This window comes from Ascaphus truei, chromosome 3 (genome assembly GCF_040206685.1).
Source record: "Ascaphus truei isolate aAscTru1 chromosome 3, aAscTru1.hap1, whole genome shotgun sequence".
Classification (NCBI taxonomy): domain Eukaryota; kingdom Metazoa; phylum Chordata; class Amphibia; order Anura; family Ascaphidae; genus Ascaphus; species Ascaphus truei.
Genome location: NC_134485.1, coordinates 429045936 through 429061573, shown reverse-complemented (window position 1 = coordinate 429061573; position 15638 = coordinate 429045936). Strand labels below are relative to the sequence as shown.

General features: G+C 48.9%; 1 protein-coding gene across 1 annotated transcript in view; it reads right to left on the bottom strand.

The window, feature by feature from the left end:
* Positions 1-15638, bottom strand: part of CASR (calcium sensing receptor) — a 202767-nt gene that overhangs the window by 74980 nt on the left and 112149 nt on the right. The window lies entirely within an intron of this gene.

The following is a 15638-nucleotide window of genomic DNA, read 5'->3' as shown; positions in this document are numbered from 1 at the left end:
GACATGGGGGAGGGGGGGTGAGTGTGAATGTGACATGGGGAGGGGGGATGAGAGTGTGACATGGGGCGGGGTGGTGAGAGTGTGACAGTGTGACATGGGGAGGGGGGGTGAGAGTGTGGGTGTGAGAGTGGGGGGTGTGAGTGTGACATGGGGAGGGAGGGTGAGAGTGTGAGTGACATGGGGAGGGGGTGAGAGTGACATGGGGAGGGTGGGGTGAGAGTGAGTGCGTCAGTGTGACATAGGCAGGGGGTGAGAGTGAGTGTGACAGTGTGACATGGGGAGGGGGGTGAGAGTGAGTGTGACAGTGTGACATGGGGAAGGGGGGTGAGAGTGTGGGGGGGTGAGAGTGTGACATGGAGGGGGGTGAGTGTGACATGGGGAGGGGGGTGAGTGTGGAGGGGTGAGCGTGTGACATGGGGAGGGAGGGTGAGTGTCGGGGAGGTGAGAGTGTGACATGGGGAGGGGGGTGAGTGTGGGGAGATGAGTGTGACATGGGGAGGTGAGAGTGTGACAGTGTGACATGGGGAGGGGGGTGATAGTGTGACATGGGGAGGGGGGTGAAAGGGTCATGGGGATGAGAGAGACACTGGCGGGAGGGCGAGAGAGACACTGGCGGGAGGGAGAGAGAGACACTGGCGGGAGGGAGAGAGAGACACTGGCGGGAGGGAGAGAGAGACACTGGCGGGAGGGAGAGAGAGACTGGCGGGAGGGAGAGAGAGACTGGTGGGAGGGAGAGACACACAATGGCTGGAGGGAGACTGTGAGAGAGACACTGGCGGGAGGGAAAGAGAGACACTGGGGGAGGGAGAGAGAGACTGGCGGGAGGGAGAGACACACAATGGCTGGAGGGAGACTGTGAGAGAGACACTGGGGGAGGGAGAGACAATGGCTGGAGGGAGAGTGTGAGAGAGACACTGGGGGGTGGGAGAGAGTGAGAGAGGCACTGAGGGGAGGGAGGGACACTGGTGGGAGGAAGAGACACAATGGCTGGAGGGAGAGTGAGAGAGACACTGGGGAGAGGGAGAGAGGCACTAGGGGAGGGAGAAAGAAAGAGAGACACACTGGGGGGAGGGAAAGAGAGTGGGGGGAGGGAGAGACACTGAGGGGAGGGATAGGGAGACACTGGAGGGGGAGTGAGAAATACTGGGAGAGGGAGAGACTGGGAGAGGAGTGTGAGATGGGGGAAGAGGGGAGAGAGGTCCTGATGTGGCGGAAAGAGAGAGATTAATAATACAGCATAAATGGGGACGCTATTAGACAAATATCATAATATTTATTTTTAAATGATTTAATTTGTTATAAATACATTTTTGTAGACGCGTGGCGGGGGCGTTACAAAGCTGGTTCTCCCTCATTGGCTGAACCAGCTCACGTGCGCTGACGTCATGTGATTTTGATTACATCAGGCAGGGGGGGCCCCAAGAAATTTCATGGATGAAAAGGGGGGCTCAGCATAAAAAGTTTGCTCACACCTTAGTTAAGGGAAGAAGTGCTTCAGACATAAAAGTAACATTATGAAAAGGAGTCCCTGCTCTGAAGAGCTTACAATCTAATTGGTAGGTAGGAAGAACGTACAGAGACAGTAGGCGGGCATTCTGGTAAGTGCGTCTGCAGGGGGCCAAGGTTTATGTATTAGGTGTAAAGTATCAGCCACGGAGCTTTCTAAAGGGCATCCATATTTATAAGGCCCACAAAAATAACACCTACTGCACAGTACAAATTGATGAACATTGTTGACAATCCCAGACCCTATTGTAGCCCCCTGTAAACAGCACAGGCTATACCTATCTTCCTTCTGCTGTGGTATGTCCTGTTAAGATCAGGCACCAGTAATCATCCTGGGTTTTCCCCCCTTTTAGCCCTATCCTGAATGATAGACGCAGGCCTGGACTCTGCTGCAGGCGTGAGCACGAGGGGAGGTCCTGTTGACATCACGAGGGGCGGGCCTAGCTCTATATTTAGTAGCCAACTCCGGTGAGTAGTGTTCTTCGTGCGAGAGTAGCTCTTCGATTTCGAGATTAGTCAGAGTCTGGAGTTGCCGGTGAGTTATGCCGGGAGTATGCAGTGCCACTAACAGGCCATGAGTCAAGAAATCCTGCGGATCGGACCGAGGATTTGGAGAGAAGTACGGTTTCCCCTGCGCAGAGTGCAGGCGAAAGGAGAGTGTACAGAATCAGCGTCTTTTAAGTAGAGCTGATAGAGTTATAGACTTGGTGGACCAATGCCCTCCCCCCCCTGCCAGGGGTGATGGGGGAGAATTTAAGACCCACCTCGAGGCTAACCTCGGGGGTGGGCCACGGGGTATTGAAGCCCTAGCTCAGACCATCCTGCCGGAGGAGCGACTTGGAGGGAAGGAGAGGAGGAATTATCTGGGCGAAGGCGAGCGGCGTATAACCCGTCCTGGCTATTGTGTTGCGGCTGTTGGAAGCCCTTATCGTTGGGATATTGTTGCGTTGTCAAATAAAGAGACTATTCCTCATCCAGAAAGACTGTGTGTGATTTGGAGAGTATAACCCTGGGACCCGAGGGGTTCTTCTATACCGGTCCTGTCCCATTACCCTGGGAGTATAGAAGATGGAGGCGCTGCACCACTAAGAGATCATGGAGGCTACCACCCCAGAAGCCCGGTCCTGGCTCCCCCACAACATCGCGGGAAGCTCAGGCCCTCCTGTTCCTCACAGGTATGCACCACACCACGTGTAATCTGCCCTCATGCACCCTAGACACCACCTTAGAGTCTGGGACGAGGGGGGGGACGGGGAAGATGGGTTACACTATTTTTCCCTTAGCTCTCTTTCATATTCAGCATAACCTTGCTGCTATCCCCTAACTGCATTGCACTCTACCACCTCTGCTGGGAAGCTACTCCATGTAACCACAACCCTTTCTGTAAAGAAGTACTTCCGCACAATTCCCCTGAGCCCCCTGCCCTTCTGGTACTTCTAGAACACATCATTGTATGGGAGTATTTCGCTAGCATTGAACATGTCCGGATGATCTGACAGCCAACTGCGACTCCTTCACCACTCAACCGTGATGTTTGCATGCTGGAAATCACTGCACGAATCCCTAACACAAAGGTACACCTGCATGCATGTTATATGCATTATCGTGAAGCTATTATGCACAGGGGGAAATTGTGAAGCAAATGTTAAACACTGTTGAGATGGCGTAAAGTAGCTGAGTGCCTCACTTTATTTACGCTGCTGAGCGGGACTGCGCCTTTTATAGACTTTGCAGTGCGCGCTTTCAACTTTTATAGCTTTTATCTCCCTTCAAGCTCACCAAATATTTATCCCATGCAGCTCTCTCATGGCTCATATCCCAGGCCAGGCTATTGATCACGTATCCACTCAAGCACTCACCTATTGACTTATCGCGTTGGGCTCTGTCTGCAGGATGTAGAGGGATAAGGATGTTTTATGTATGCTGTCCTAGGGATTAGTCTCTCCAGGGCTTCGGTTATATGGGTTAGGACATCCTCTGTTAGGGATAATGTAGTATATAGCCTTCAACAATATCACCTTCTATCGAATTCTATTTATCTAAATCACAATTAACCAGGGGCAGGCTTTTATTTTTAATGAAGAAGCCAGGATACATTTTATCAGACTTTTGCCTGAGAAGCTGCGAAAAGAAGCAGTTCTATGGTGATATAATAGCGGGTGGGGGGGGGAGGAGGGGGGTGGCGTCAGGTGAATCACATTTTTAGAATGCTTGATAATGGGATTTTATAAGGATATTTTATAAGGATATTTATATGCATTTATTTTTGTGTCTTTATACTAATCACACACTTTGCTGTCAAATCATCCTGCAATTTCCAATGTCTGATATACAATACAAGCAGTTCTCGTTTTACAACGCTTCGCTTTATAACGAATGGCTTATCCAACACTGTGCAATGCATACCTATGTTCATTTTTACAACGCCAAAGCGGCTTATCCAACGCTATTACGACGCTTTGCAACGTTGTGTATGTGTGTGTATATATATATACACATTCACATAAACAACGTTGCAAAGCGTCGTAAGAGCGTATATATATAATACTAGCTGAGAGACCCGGCGTTGCCCGGGCGTGGAAGGGCAGGGGGCATGGAGTGGAAGGGAAGGGGGGGGAGGGGCGTGGAAGGGCGGGGGGGGTGTCCCGTAGGTCACTTGTGTGCCTCCCGCGCCGGCCGCACACGATGGCAACCAGTCCCACACCTACCCGGCACTGCCTGTGCGGGTCGCGTGCTTCCACCGGACCCCCCCCCCCCACGCACACAAACCCCTCTGCCCTGAGACCACTAATCCCGCTGGGCGTCCGCCGTGGCCCCAAAGGGGTAGGAGGGGGGGGCCTCTGCCCTACGCTATGCTCCCACTCGGGAGAAGGAAGGCCCCCCGGGGGAGAAGCTGTACTTACGTGGCCTCGGGTCCAGGAGAGTGCGGGGAGAGCTCCAAAGCAATTAGCTGGCGGGTGGCAAAGAGGACTTGCTCCTGCCAGCTTGGCCTTAAAAAGGAGGGGGGGAGGAGGAAAAAGCGCGGGAAACCGGGAGACCCGGGGAGAGGAGGAGGTGCTCGCGGGTCCCGATGAGCGCGGTGTGTGTGTGTGTGTCCGTGTGTCCGTGTGTGTGTGTGTCCGTGTGTCCGTGTGTCCGTGTGTGTGTGTCCGTGTGTGTGTGTGTCCGTGTGTGTGTCCGTGTGTGTGTGTGTCCGTGTCCATTGGCCCATCACTCCGCCTCAGGCCAATGAGAGGTGTGCGGGGGCGGGCCAAGGGACCAATGAGATTTCCCCTAGGGACACAGGAGATGCAGACAGGCATACAGTGCTTTCACTAATATAGTATAAGATTATACTATATAATATTATATTATACTATATATTATTTATTATGTTATATTATATATATAATACAGTATATACACTATATAATTTATGTGTGTGCTGCATATCTTATTGCCTGCATAAAATATTTGGTGTATTTTAGTGTTAAAAATGCCTTCAGGAACGGAACCTTTCATTTAAACAGTGTTCCTATGGGAAAACATGTTTCGCTTTACAACGCCATTTTGAGTAACGCATTGTGTCGGATAACCGAGGACTGCCTGTATATATATACATATATATATATATACATATATATATATATATATATATATATATATATAAACCATAATACTGAGTTAAGTTATGGTGAGTAAAAAAAGTGACAAAAACCCTCCACAGGAAAGCAAATATGCAAATATAACTGTATGCTCATCTGCATGTCTTAGGCAGGTCTGCAACCCCGCCTTTCCCCATTATCACCCAGCATACAGCACTTCCACTGCAGCAAGGGATTCTGGGAAATGACACTGTGTGCTCATTTGCATGTCATTTCCCAGAATCCCTTGCTGCAGTGGAAGTGCTGTATGCTGGGTGATAATGGGGAAAGGCGGGGTTGCAGACCTGCCTAAGACATGCAGATGAGCATACAGTTATATTTGCATATATATATGCACTATCGCAACTGGACTAACACGTCTAGTTTCTGCTATATATATGTAACGGGTTTCCCTTCCCCCCAATCGCAGATACAGTGTGGAGGTGCAGGGAACATACAGGCATACCCCGGTTTAAGTACACTCACTTTAAGTACACTCGCGAGTAAGTACATCTCGCTCAATAGGCAAACGGCAGCTCACGCATGCGCCAGTCAGCACGTCCTGAACAGCAATACCGGCTCCCTACCTGTACCGAAGGTGTGCGCAAGCGGGGAGACTATAGAGCCTGTTACACATGCGTTATTTACATCAGTTATGCACGTATATGACGATTGCAGTACAGTACATGCATCAATAAGTGGGAAAAAGGTAGTGCTTCACTTTAAGTACATTTTCGCTTTACATACATGCTCTGGTCCCATTGCGTACGTTAATGTGGGGTATGCCTGTATAGTGTTACTCGGTATTGGTGCTATACCTGTTGGCTCACAGGAGGGCTGAGCTTCCGCCACGGGGAACCTGGGGCAATTATACTAGGGGTCCTTACTTATAACGATGCAGCGCCTCCACCTGCGATGGCTCCCACCAGAGGGGGAGTGGTTCCTCGCAGGACAAACACAATAATCACATAGACGGGGAGATATATTAACTAGTGACTTTACTAACATGCATAACAACTCATCACATTCATAATGACCTGTGTCCCTCTCACGAGGAGACACTAACCGCGACGTCTCGCAGGACGCTTCCCCAACACCAGGTGATCCCACCCAGTGTCCAAAGAACCCCACCCAATGTCCCGCACTCTTGCAGAGAGTCAATGGGTGACTGCGCAGTCACAATTACACTAAGGGCCCGGTGGTGCACTTATGTATTGTAGGTACCTGCCGAGCACTCCGGTGCTCGGGTCAGCAACACTTCACAAAGGGTCAGTCGGGCGATGACTCCTTCTGATCCTCCAACCGAACTCCTGGCATGCGGACCGCCAGGGCGGTCCCACTCTGGAATAGTCTCTGTGGACCCCAAGGTGGGTCCGAACCGCTTCACAGGAACAGCAGCAGCCGCTGTGTCCCTATCTATCTAAGTGGCACGCACTATACTATAGGCCGTCCCTATAGCACAGCAACCTGTAGTGGCTTTGGGGAAACTCCTAGGGGCCTACAGGGGGTTAACGACCTGTCCCACTCCCCTAACTCTCCAAGTCCCCTCAGCCTCACTAATACCTACCGAGGCCCAGCGCCTATAGCAGCAAGCTGTAGCTCACTGAATGCTGGCAGCCAACGTGCTGCGCAACAAGGTGCCTGCCTGTCAGACCTCACAGCACTGACAGCCGTGACTCTGACAAGGCAGCACTCTAACACTAAGGGCAGCGTCCCTATCTTGGGCCTCCCTCAGCACTTACCCACTAACCTAGTGGGGGGGTTGGGGCCTACCTGGGGTGTGGGTACCTATAGGGCCACAGGAGCTGCACTCGCTCCCCGCACCCTTCCTTCCCTCACAGCTCCCCTGCTCCAATTGACTCACCTGAGTGACAGGGTCCCTCTCTAGGGCAATCCCTGGCAACACTCTCTCTCAGAGAATACTTAGCTACCTCAGACCCTGGGGGTGCTGGCCTAGTACAGGGAATCCCTGACTCCTGTACCCTACCTCCTTCCCTGGGCTGCTCCGGTCTCTGACTGCCTAACGTGCTCCAAGCCCGCCAAATGTATCCACTTGCCTGCTGAGACTTCCTAAGCCCTATTGGCTCCCTGGTGTCACATGGGGCATACAGAGGCTCATGGGATCTGTAGTCCCTGCTCAGAGCCTTACCTGCGCCTGCGCGATCACTGCGCATGCGCGAGTCTGTCTTCAATGGCGGCGCCTTCAGGAACGGAACCTTTCATTTAAACAGTGTTCCTATGGGAAAACATGTTTCGCTTTACAACGTTTCGCTTTACAACGCCATTTTGAGTAACGCATTGTGTCGGATAACCGAGGACTGCCTGTATATATATATACATATATATATACATATATATATACATATATATATATATATATATATATATATATATATATATATATATATATATATATATATATATATATATATATATATATATAAACCATAATACTGAGTTAAGTTATGGTGAGTAAAAAAAGTGACAAAAACCCTCCACAGGAAAGCAAATATGCAAATATAACTGTATGCTCATCTGCATGTCTAAGGCTAAGGCCCCGCTCCCAGAGTCAGCGCACCTGCGCTGCTGACAGGCGGTGCGCTGAGATACACAGACCGCGATCTGCGGTCTGTAGGGAGCGGGAGCCGGAGCGGGAGGTGGGCGGGAGGTGGGAGGTTTGATCGGGAGGTTTGATCGGGAGGTGGGCGGGAGGTGGGCGGGAGGTGGGCGGTTTGACAGGGAGGGGGGGCGTGGCTTGAGCGGAGGGACCCGCTACTCTCCCCCCCCTCCCTCCACGGACTCGGGCTGGAGCTGGAAGGTAAGTTTAAACACACACACGCAGGCACTCATTCATACACACACACGCGCACACACACACAGGCAGGCACTCACGCACTCATACACACACACGCGCGCACACACAGGCAGGCACTCATACACACACACACACACACAGACAGAGGCAGGCACTCACGCACTCGGGCACACACATACACACACAGATAGGCATGCACGCACTCAGACACACACACAGAGAAAGGCACTCACCTGCTGTCCCTCCACACTCCTCCCCGCTCCCCGAAGCCTCTCCTCCTCCCGAAGCCTCTCCTCCTCCCGAAGCCTCCCCTCCCCATTGGCTCACAGCCACACACGTCACGCGTCAAAGCTAGAAAACACCATTCTCTGGTGTCTCCAGCGGCTGATGCGCTACAGCGTGTAGTGCTCTGTGCAGCCAGTGGGGAGCGGGACCGGCTCGCGAGGATTCCCCTGCTGGTGGGGAACTCGCGACCCGCCGCCCGCGCCAACGAGCGCAGCGGGACCGAGGCCTTAGGCAGGTCTGCAACCCCGCCTTTCCCCATTATCACCCAGCATACAGCACTTCCACTGCAGCAAGGGATTCTGGGAAATGACACTGTGTGCTCATTTGCATGTCATTTCCCAGAATCCCTTGCTGCAGTGGAAGTGCTGTATGCTGGGTGATAATGGGGAAAGGCGGGGTTGCAGACCTGCCTAAGACATGCAGATGAGCATACAGTTATATTTGCATATATATATGCACTATCGCAACTGGACTAACATGTCTAGTTTCTGCTATATATATGTAACGGGTTTCCCTTCCCCCCAATCGCAGATACAGTGTGGAGGTGCAGGGAACATATAGTGTTACTCGGTATTGGTGCTATACCTGTTGGCTCACAGGAGGGCTGAGCTTCCGCCACGGGGAACCTGGGGCAATTATACTAGGGGTCCTTACTTATAACGATGCAGCGCCTCCACCTGCGATGGCTCCCACCAGAGGGGGAGTGGTTCCTCGCAGGACAAACACAATAATCACATAGACAGCATGTATATTAACTAGTGACTTTACTAACATGCATAACAACTCATCACATTCATAATGACCTGTGTCCCTCTCACGAGGAGACACTAACCGCGACGTCTCGCAGGACGCTTCCCCAACACCAGGTGATCCCACCCAGTGTCCAAAGAACCCCACCCAATGTCCCGCACTCTTGCAGAGAGTCAATGGGTGACTGCACAGTCACAATTACACTAAGGGCCCGGTGGTGCACTTATGTATTGTAGGTACCTGCCGAGCACTCCGGTGCTCGGGTCAGCAATACTTCACAAAGGATCAGTCAGGCGATGACTCCTTCTGATCCTCCAACCGAACTCCTGGCATGCGGACCGCCAGGGCGGTCCCACTCTGGAATAGTCTCTGTGGACCCCAACGTGGGTCCGAACCGCTTCACAGGAACAGCAGCGGCCGCTGTGTCCCTAGCTAATCTAAGTGGCACGCGCTATACTATAGGCCGTTCCTATAGCACAGCAACCTGTAGTGGCTTTGGGGAAACTCCTAGGGACCTACAGGGGGTTAACGACCTGTCCCACTCCCCTAACTCTCCAAGTCCCCTCAGCCTCACTAATACCTACCGAGGCCCAGCGCCTACAGCAGCAAGCTGTAGCTCACTGGATGCTGCAGCCAACGTGCTGCGCAACAAGGTGCCTGCCTGTCAGACCTCACAGCACTGACAGCCGTGACTCTGACAAAGCAGCTCTCTAACACTAAGGGCAGCGTCCCTATCTTGGGCCTCCCTAAGCACTTACCCACTAACCTAGTGGGGGGGTTGGAGCCTACCTGGGGTGTGGGTACCTATAGGGCCGCAGGAGCTGCACTCGCTCCCCGCACCCTTACTTCCCTCACAGCTCCCCTGCTCCAACTGACTAACCTGAGTGACAGGGTCCCTCTCTCTAGGGCAATCCCTGGCAGCACTCTCTCTCAGAGAATACTTAGCTACCTCAGACCCTGGGGGTGCTGGCCTAGTACAGGGAATCCCTGACTCCTGTACCCTACCTCCTTCCCTGGGCTGCTCCGGTCTCTGACTGCCTAACGTGCTCCAAGCCCGCCAAATGTATCCACTTGCCTGCTGAGACTTCCTAAGCCCTATTGGCTCCCTGGTGTCACATGGGGCATACAGAGGCTCATGGGATCTGTAGTCCCTGCTCAGAGCCTTACCTGCGCCTGCGCGATCACTGCGCATGCGCGAGTCTGTCTTCAATGGCGGCGCCCTCTTCGCCAGCCGCCGGGACCTTAGAGACGCGACCGCGGCCTTAGCAACGGCCCGATCGCGTCCCCGGCAACCGGCCGCATGCGGGGGAAGCCGCACTGCTCCCTGCTCCAGCCCCCACCCTTGGAAGCAGCCGTCGGGTCCGTTGGCACCCGCGACCGCACTGCAACAAGGGAGGGGGGTCTCCAGGAGCCACGGGAGCTCCAGGCTACATATATATATATATATATATATATATATATATAATAATCAAAAAATAAATAGATGATACCGTTCTGTGGCTAACGAAATGCTTTTATTTGTGCGAGCTTTCGAGATACACTGATCTCTTCTTCCGGCGATGTTACAATGAATGAAGCAAAAGGTATACTTAAAAACAGTGTCTCTTGGAATGTTATCTGTGCTTCTCCTTCCCCCGGTGTGGATGTGTTTTATGGCTAGAGGTGTCAAAGGGTAACTGAAAGCAAGTGAAGAAAGAGTGTGTATGTGTATCAGTGTGAATAAAAATGAATGGAGAGCCCACAGTATAAACAGTGCTCTACACAAGGTGTGTGTGGAGTGAGAGGGATATAAATGGTGTGGGTGGGTGTGGAAATGTGAGAGTTTGTAGCCATACTCAAAGGTAATCTTAAAACCCCGAAAGAGAGACGGTTGCATGAATACAAATTTATGCAACTGTTCGGGACACTTAGCAGTGGCCTAAACAGAGATCGAAATTTTATGAGTCATTACTGACACTAGCGAACTCTCTTCCCATGAGCGCTAAAGGCCATGTCTGTACATACTGTGCTATATGTATGCACACACAGCTGTCTCTCACACATACTAATACTCCTTATTTTTCCATCCATATACACCAATAGGGACCACATAGTATCCACACACACTTTTAGTTGTGCTACAAACTCTCACATTTCCACACCCACCCACACCATTTATATCCCTCTCACTCCACACACACCTTGTGTAGAGCACTGTTTATACTGTGGGCTCTCCATTCATTTTTATTCACACTGATACACATACACACTCTTTCTTCACTTGCTTTCAGTTACCCTTTGACACCTCTAGCCATAAAACACATCCACACCGGGGGAAGGAGAAGCACAGATAACATTCCAAGAGACACTGTTTTTAAGTTATCCTTGCTTCATTCATTGTAACATCGCCGGAAGAAGAGATCAGTGTATCTCGAAAGCTCGCACAAATAAAAGCATTTCGTTAGCCACAGAACGGTATCATCTATTTATTTTTTGATTATTGAAGCTCGGCTAACACGGTACTGATACCTCTACATATATATATATATATATATATATATATATAGAAACCCTGTCTTCCCATAAGAGAAGGCACAAAAGCAGCAACACTCAGATATAGCAAAAAGACATGTATTAGCAGTGACAAAACAGCACACTATAAACCCTGGGTTTAGTGGGTTTATAGTGTGCTGTTTTGTCACTGCTAATACATGTCTTTTTGCTATATCTGAGTGTTGCTGCTTTTGTGCCTTCTCTTATGGGAAGACGGGGTTTCTATATTGATTTCTATGGAGCATGCACCTTGACTTTACATTTGTTGCTTGGAGTGCTGGCTGCTGCTTTTTGTTATGTATATATATATATATATATATATATATACATTATTTTGCAGAGCTTTGTAAATATGGGCGCCCTTGAAAAATGCTGATATAATAGTAAGTTCAGCTAGTACGAGTCAAATCTCATACCTTTTTTTTTAAAAGATATTTTACAAGAAAACACAGATATTAATCTTCTTTAGCAGCATGTCCTGGGAGGGCACCGGGAGAGAAAGTGATTTGCTCTCAGATATGCCAAATTGTAGTTGGCCCAGGTCGAAACTGAACCCATGAGCTTGTTTATGTCCTCTACAGTAGACCTCTTCCCACTCTCCACCGCTACGCTGTGGGGACTATTCACAAAGCAGTGGTAAGTGGTTTAATGGGCGATAAATGATTTTATAGCGTGATACTGCCTGCTCTGCTATTCACAAAGCGGTGATAACAGTGCAGTATCGCGCTATAATGAACTTTTATCGCCTCTAAACAGTCAGAGACCAAACAGTCATCCGATAGGCCAAAAAACGGCAAACCCGACGTTTTTTGCCAGTAACTGCTATTCACAAAGCAAAGTGATAAGTTTATCGTAGTATAAAATCTCGCTATCTTTTTTCACCAGCTAAAGGCTGGCGCAAAAGAGATTGAGACATGCATAAAAGCATTATGTTTTTTTCCCAGCACAGTATTGATACCAGAGACCGGCGGGGGCCTCCAGGTGGTTGCCGTGGGTGTCTGGGGGTCCTCGGGTGGTCCCTGCGGGTGTCTGGGGGTCCTTGGGTGTTAACTGTTGGTGTCCGGGGGCCCCACAGGTGTCCGGGAGTCCTCGGGTGGACCCTGCAGGTGTGTGGGGGTCTCCAGGTTGTCCCTGTGGGTTTCTGGGGGGCCCCTGGGTGTACGGGGGTCCTTGGGTGGTCCCCGCAGGTGACCACGGAGGCCTCCAGGTGGTCCCTGTGGGTGCCTGGAGGACCCACGGGTGTCAGGGGGTCCTCAAGTGGTCCCCGTGGGTGTCCAGGGGAACCCGCGGGCCTGTGGTACCAATCCTGTGCTGAAAAAAGTGCTATACACTGATATAAATACCCCCCCTCCCCCCCCCCAATGCATACAGTACAGTAATGGGCAAAATGACTATTATCCAGATATATATAATAGTGCATTTGCCCATTTAAAATAAACATAAAATCAGCAGCATAAAGTAAATAAAACTTGCACTTACCCCTGCCATGATGAAGGCCGTCCTCATCCTCATCATTGTCCTTGTCCTCTGTAGGCATCAACAATACAATAAAAATATAATCTAAAGGCCCCTAACCCCTTAATCACCTTAGAGGTTAGTAAACGCTATAGTCATTAAGGTCAGGTAAGGTCCCCAGCTACCCACCCAGCAAGCCTAACCACCCTACTCGTTGACACCACCATCGCTACCCATTGATTGGCACAGTGTTAAAACATGCCCATATAATATAAATGGGGAAGCAAAAAAAAAAAAAACAGGCCCAAAGTAAAACACATTACATAGAAAAATGAAACCATTTGAAATGCCAAAAAAACAATTGATTGGCACAGTGTTAAAGCATGCCCATATAATATGGGCATGACTCAACACTATGGCAGTCAATGATCAACCTAAAAAATAAACAACCACCAACAATATCCAATTCAATCAAAACAATCACCAAATAAACAACAATAAACAAGTAAACACAACACAATTACCAGCAATCAATTAAGCAAATACCAAATAAACACCAGAATTAACAATTAAAACATCAAAAAATCAATAAATAAAAGAAAACCACAAATAAAACTCCAAATAAACACTATTATTAAAAACCAAACAACAAAAAAGTAACAGAAATAAACAATTGAAAACACCACAAAAGTTCCCATCATGAAAAATCTAAACACAAAAAACATTGCCGAAATTATTAAAAGCAAAGAACCAAAATACATTTAAAAGAAATAAAAGCAAGCATTTGACAAAAAAAAGCATTGCTTGTCACTGTATATGACACTCTTCCCCTCCCCTCAATATGACACACTCTCCCCCTCCCCTCAATATGACACACTCTCATGCATACATAAATACAATGGCAATCAATGGGCAATGAAAAAACAAAATAAAATACAATGAAAAAACCTGCAAAATAAAAATAACATATATTCAATGTTTATTCTTACCTTTAGATGTCTTCACCCTCCGATTCCCGGGGTCTCAGGAAGCTCTCAAACAAATCCAGGATCCACAACAGCCACAGTCCTCAGGTAAAGTCCAAAGTCCTTTTCTTCTTTCTTTATCTTCATCTGTTAATTGTAATCCAATTTGGGACTCTTCTTTCTTCTTCTTCTTCATCTGTATCTTCATCTTCATTCATCTTCATCTATAACACCCATAGTATGACAATAGGGGAGGAGATCTTCACTGGTCAGCTTCTTGCCGTCAAAATTAGACTGCACAGACTTTTTTACTGCCTGTGACGTCACATTTGAGTGAGAAATGGTTCCCACGCCGTCTGATTGGTTGGGATAACCATGTGACCAATTTTTTTTTATTTTTAGGATGTGACATCATGTAAAGGGAGTGAAGCCAGACAATCAGAATGGCTGTGCTTCCTTTCCCTTTAAGTTGACGTCACAAAAACCAAGATGACTACCGTCACACGTTACTTCAGCCAATCAGATTGTGAGATGTATATCCCCAGTCTGATTGGTTGTAGTAAACCATGTGACAGTCAAGTTTTGGAAAGGATGTGATGTCATCCAAAGGGACTGACGTTACATCCTTTACAAAACTTGATTTCCTACACCCAATCAGATTGGGGATATACATCTCACAATCTGATTGGTTGAAGTAACATGTGATGGCGCCATCTTTGTTTTGGTTGCGGCATGCTAAAGGGAAAGGAAGCACAGCCTTTCTGATTGGCTGGCTTCACTCCCTTTACATGATGTCACTACAAAAAATTAAAAATAGTCACATAGTTATCCCAGCCAATCAGATGACGTGGGAACCATTTCTCACTCAAATGTGATATCACATGCTGTATAAAGGCCTGTACAGGCTAATTTGAGGGCAAGAAGCTCAAGGAGCAACATCTCCCCCCAACTGGATTGTAAGGGTTGTACAGATGAAGATAAAGAAGAAGAAAGAAGACCCCCAATTGGATTACAGTTAACAGATGAAGATGAAGAAAGAAGAAAAAGACTTTGGACTTTACCTGAGGACCGTGGCTGTTAAGGATCCTGGCTTTGTTCGAGAGCTTCCTGAAACCCTTGGAATTGGAGGGTGAAGACATTTAAAAGTAAGAAAAACCATTGAATGTATGCTATTTTAATTCTGCAGGTTATTTCATTGTATTTTCTTTTAATTTGTATTTTGTTCATTGCTCATTAAGATAACAACTTTTTTTTATTAGGACTACCGTCAACCTTAAGAAGAAAGCATTGCTTTGCAAGCTTGCCATTCAAGTGTACTCTGTTTGTCCAAAAAAAAAGGGCTACCTATTTGTAGCCCTGGCTGGTTTTGGGCTACCAGTCTGCCCTCCTCCTGGCAGTAAGTCCTATTAGAAGCAGGCTTGCCAGGAGTAATCAAGGGTTTCCCCCACTTCTATGCAGCCTCAGTGAGTCACAGAGAAGACGGTGCAACCAGGCCTTGTGTCCAATCAGTGGCACGAGGGTGGTGCCTGGTTTGCCTGTACTTAATGAGCTGCACTTCCTTAATTTAGTTAGTTGCCTCTACCTTGAGATAGGCAGGCCTACCCATACCAAGCTGTGGAGGGCTCTGTCAGTTTGCAGCCCTCACTTAGAGTAAGGGGAATGATCTCCCTCCTCTTCCCTATCAGGGAGTAAGGGAAGAGCTAGGAC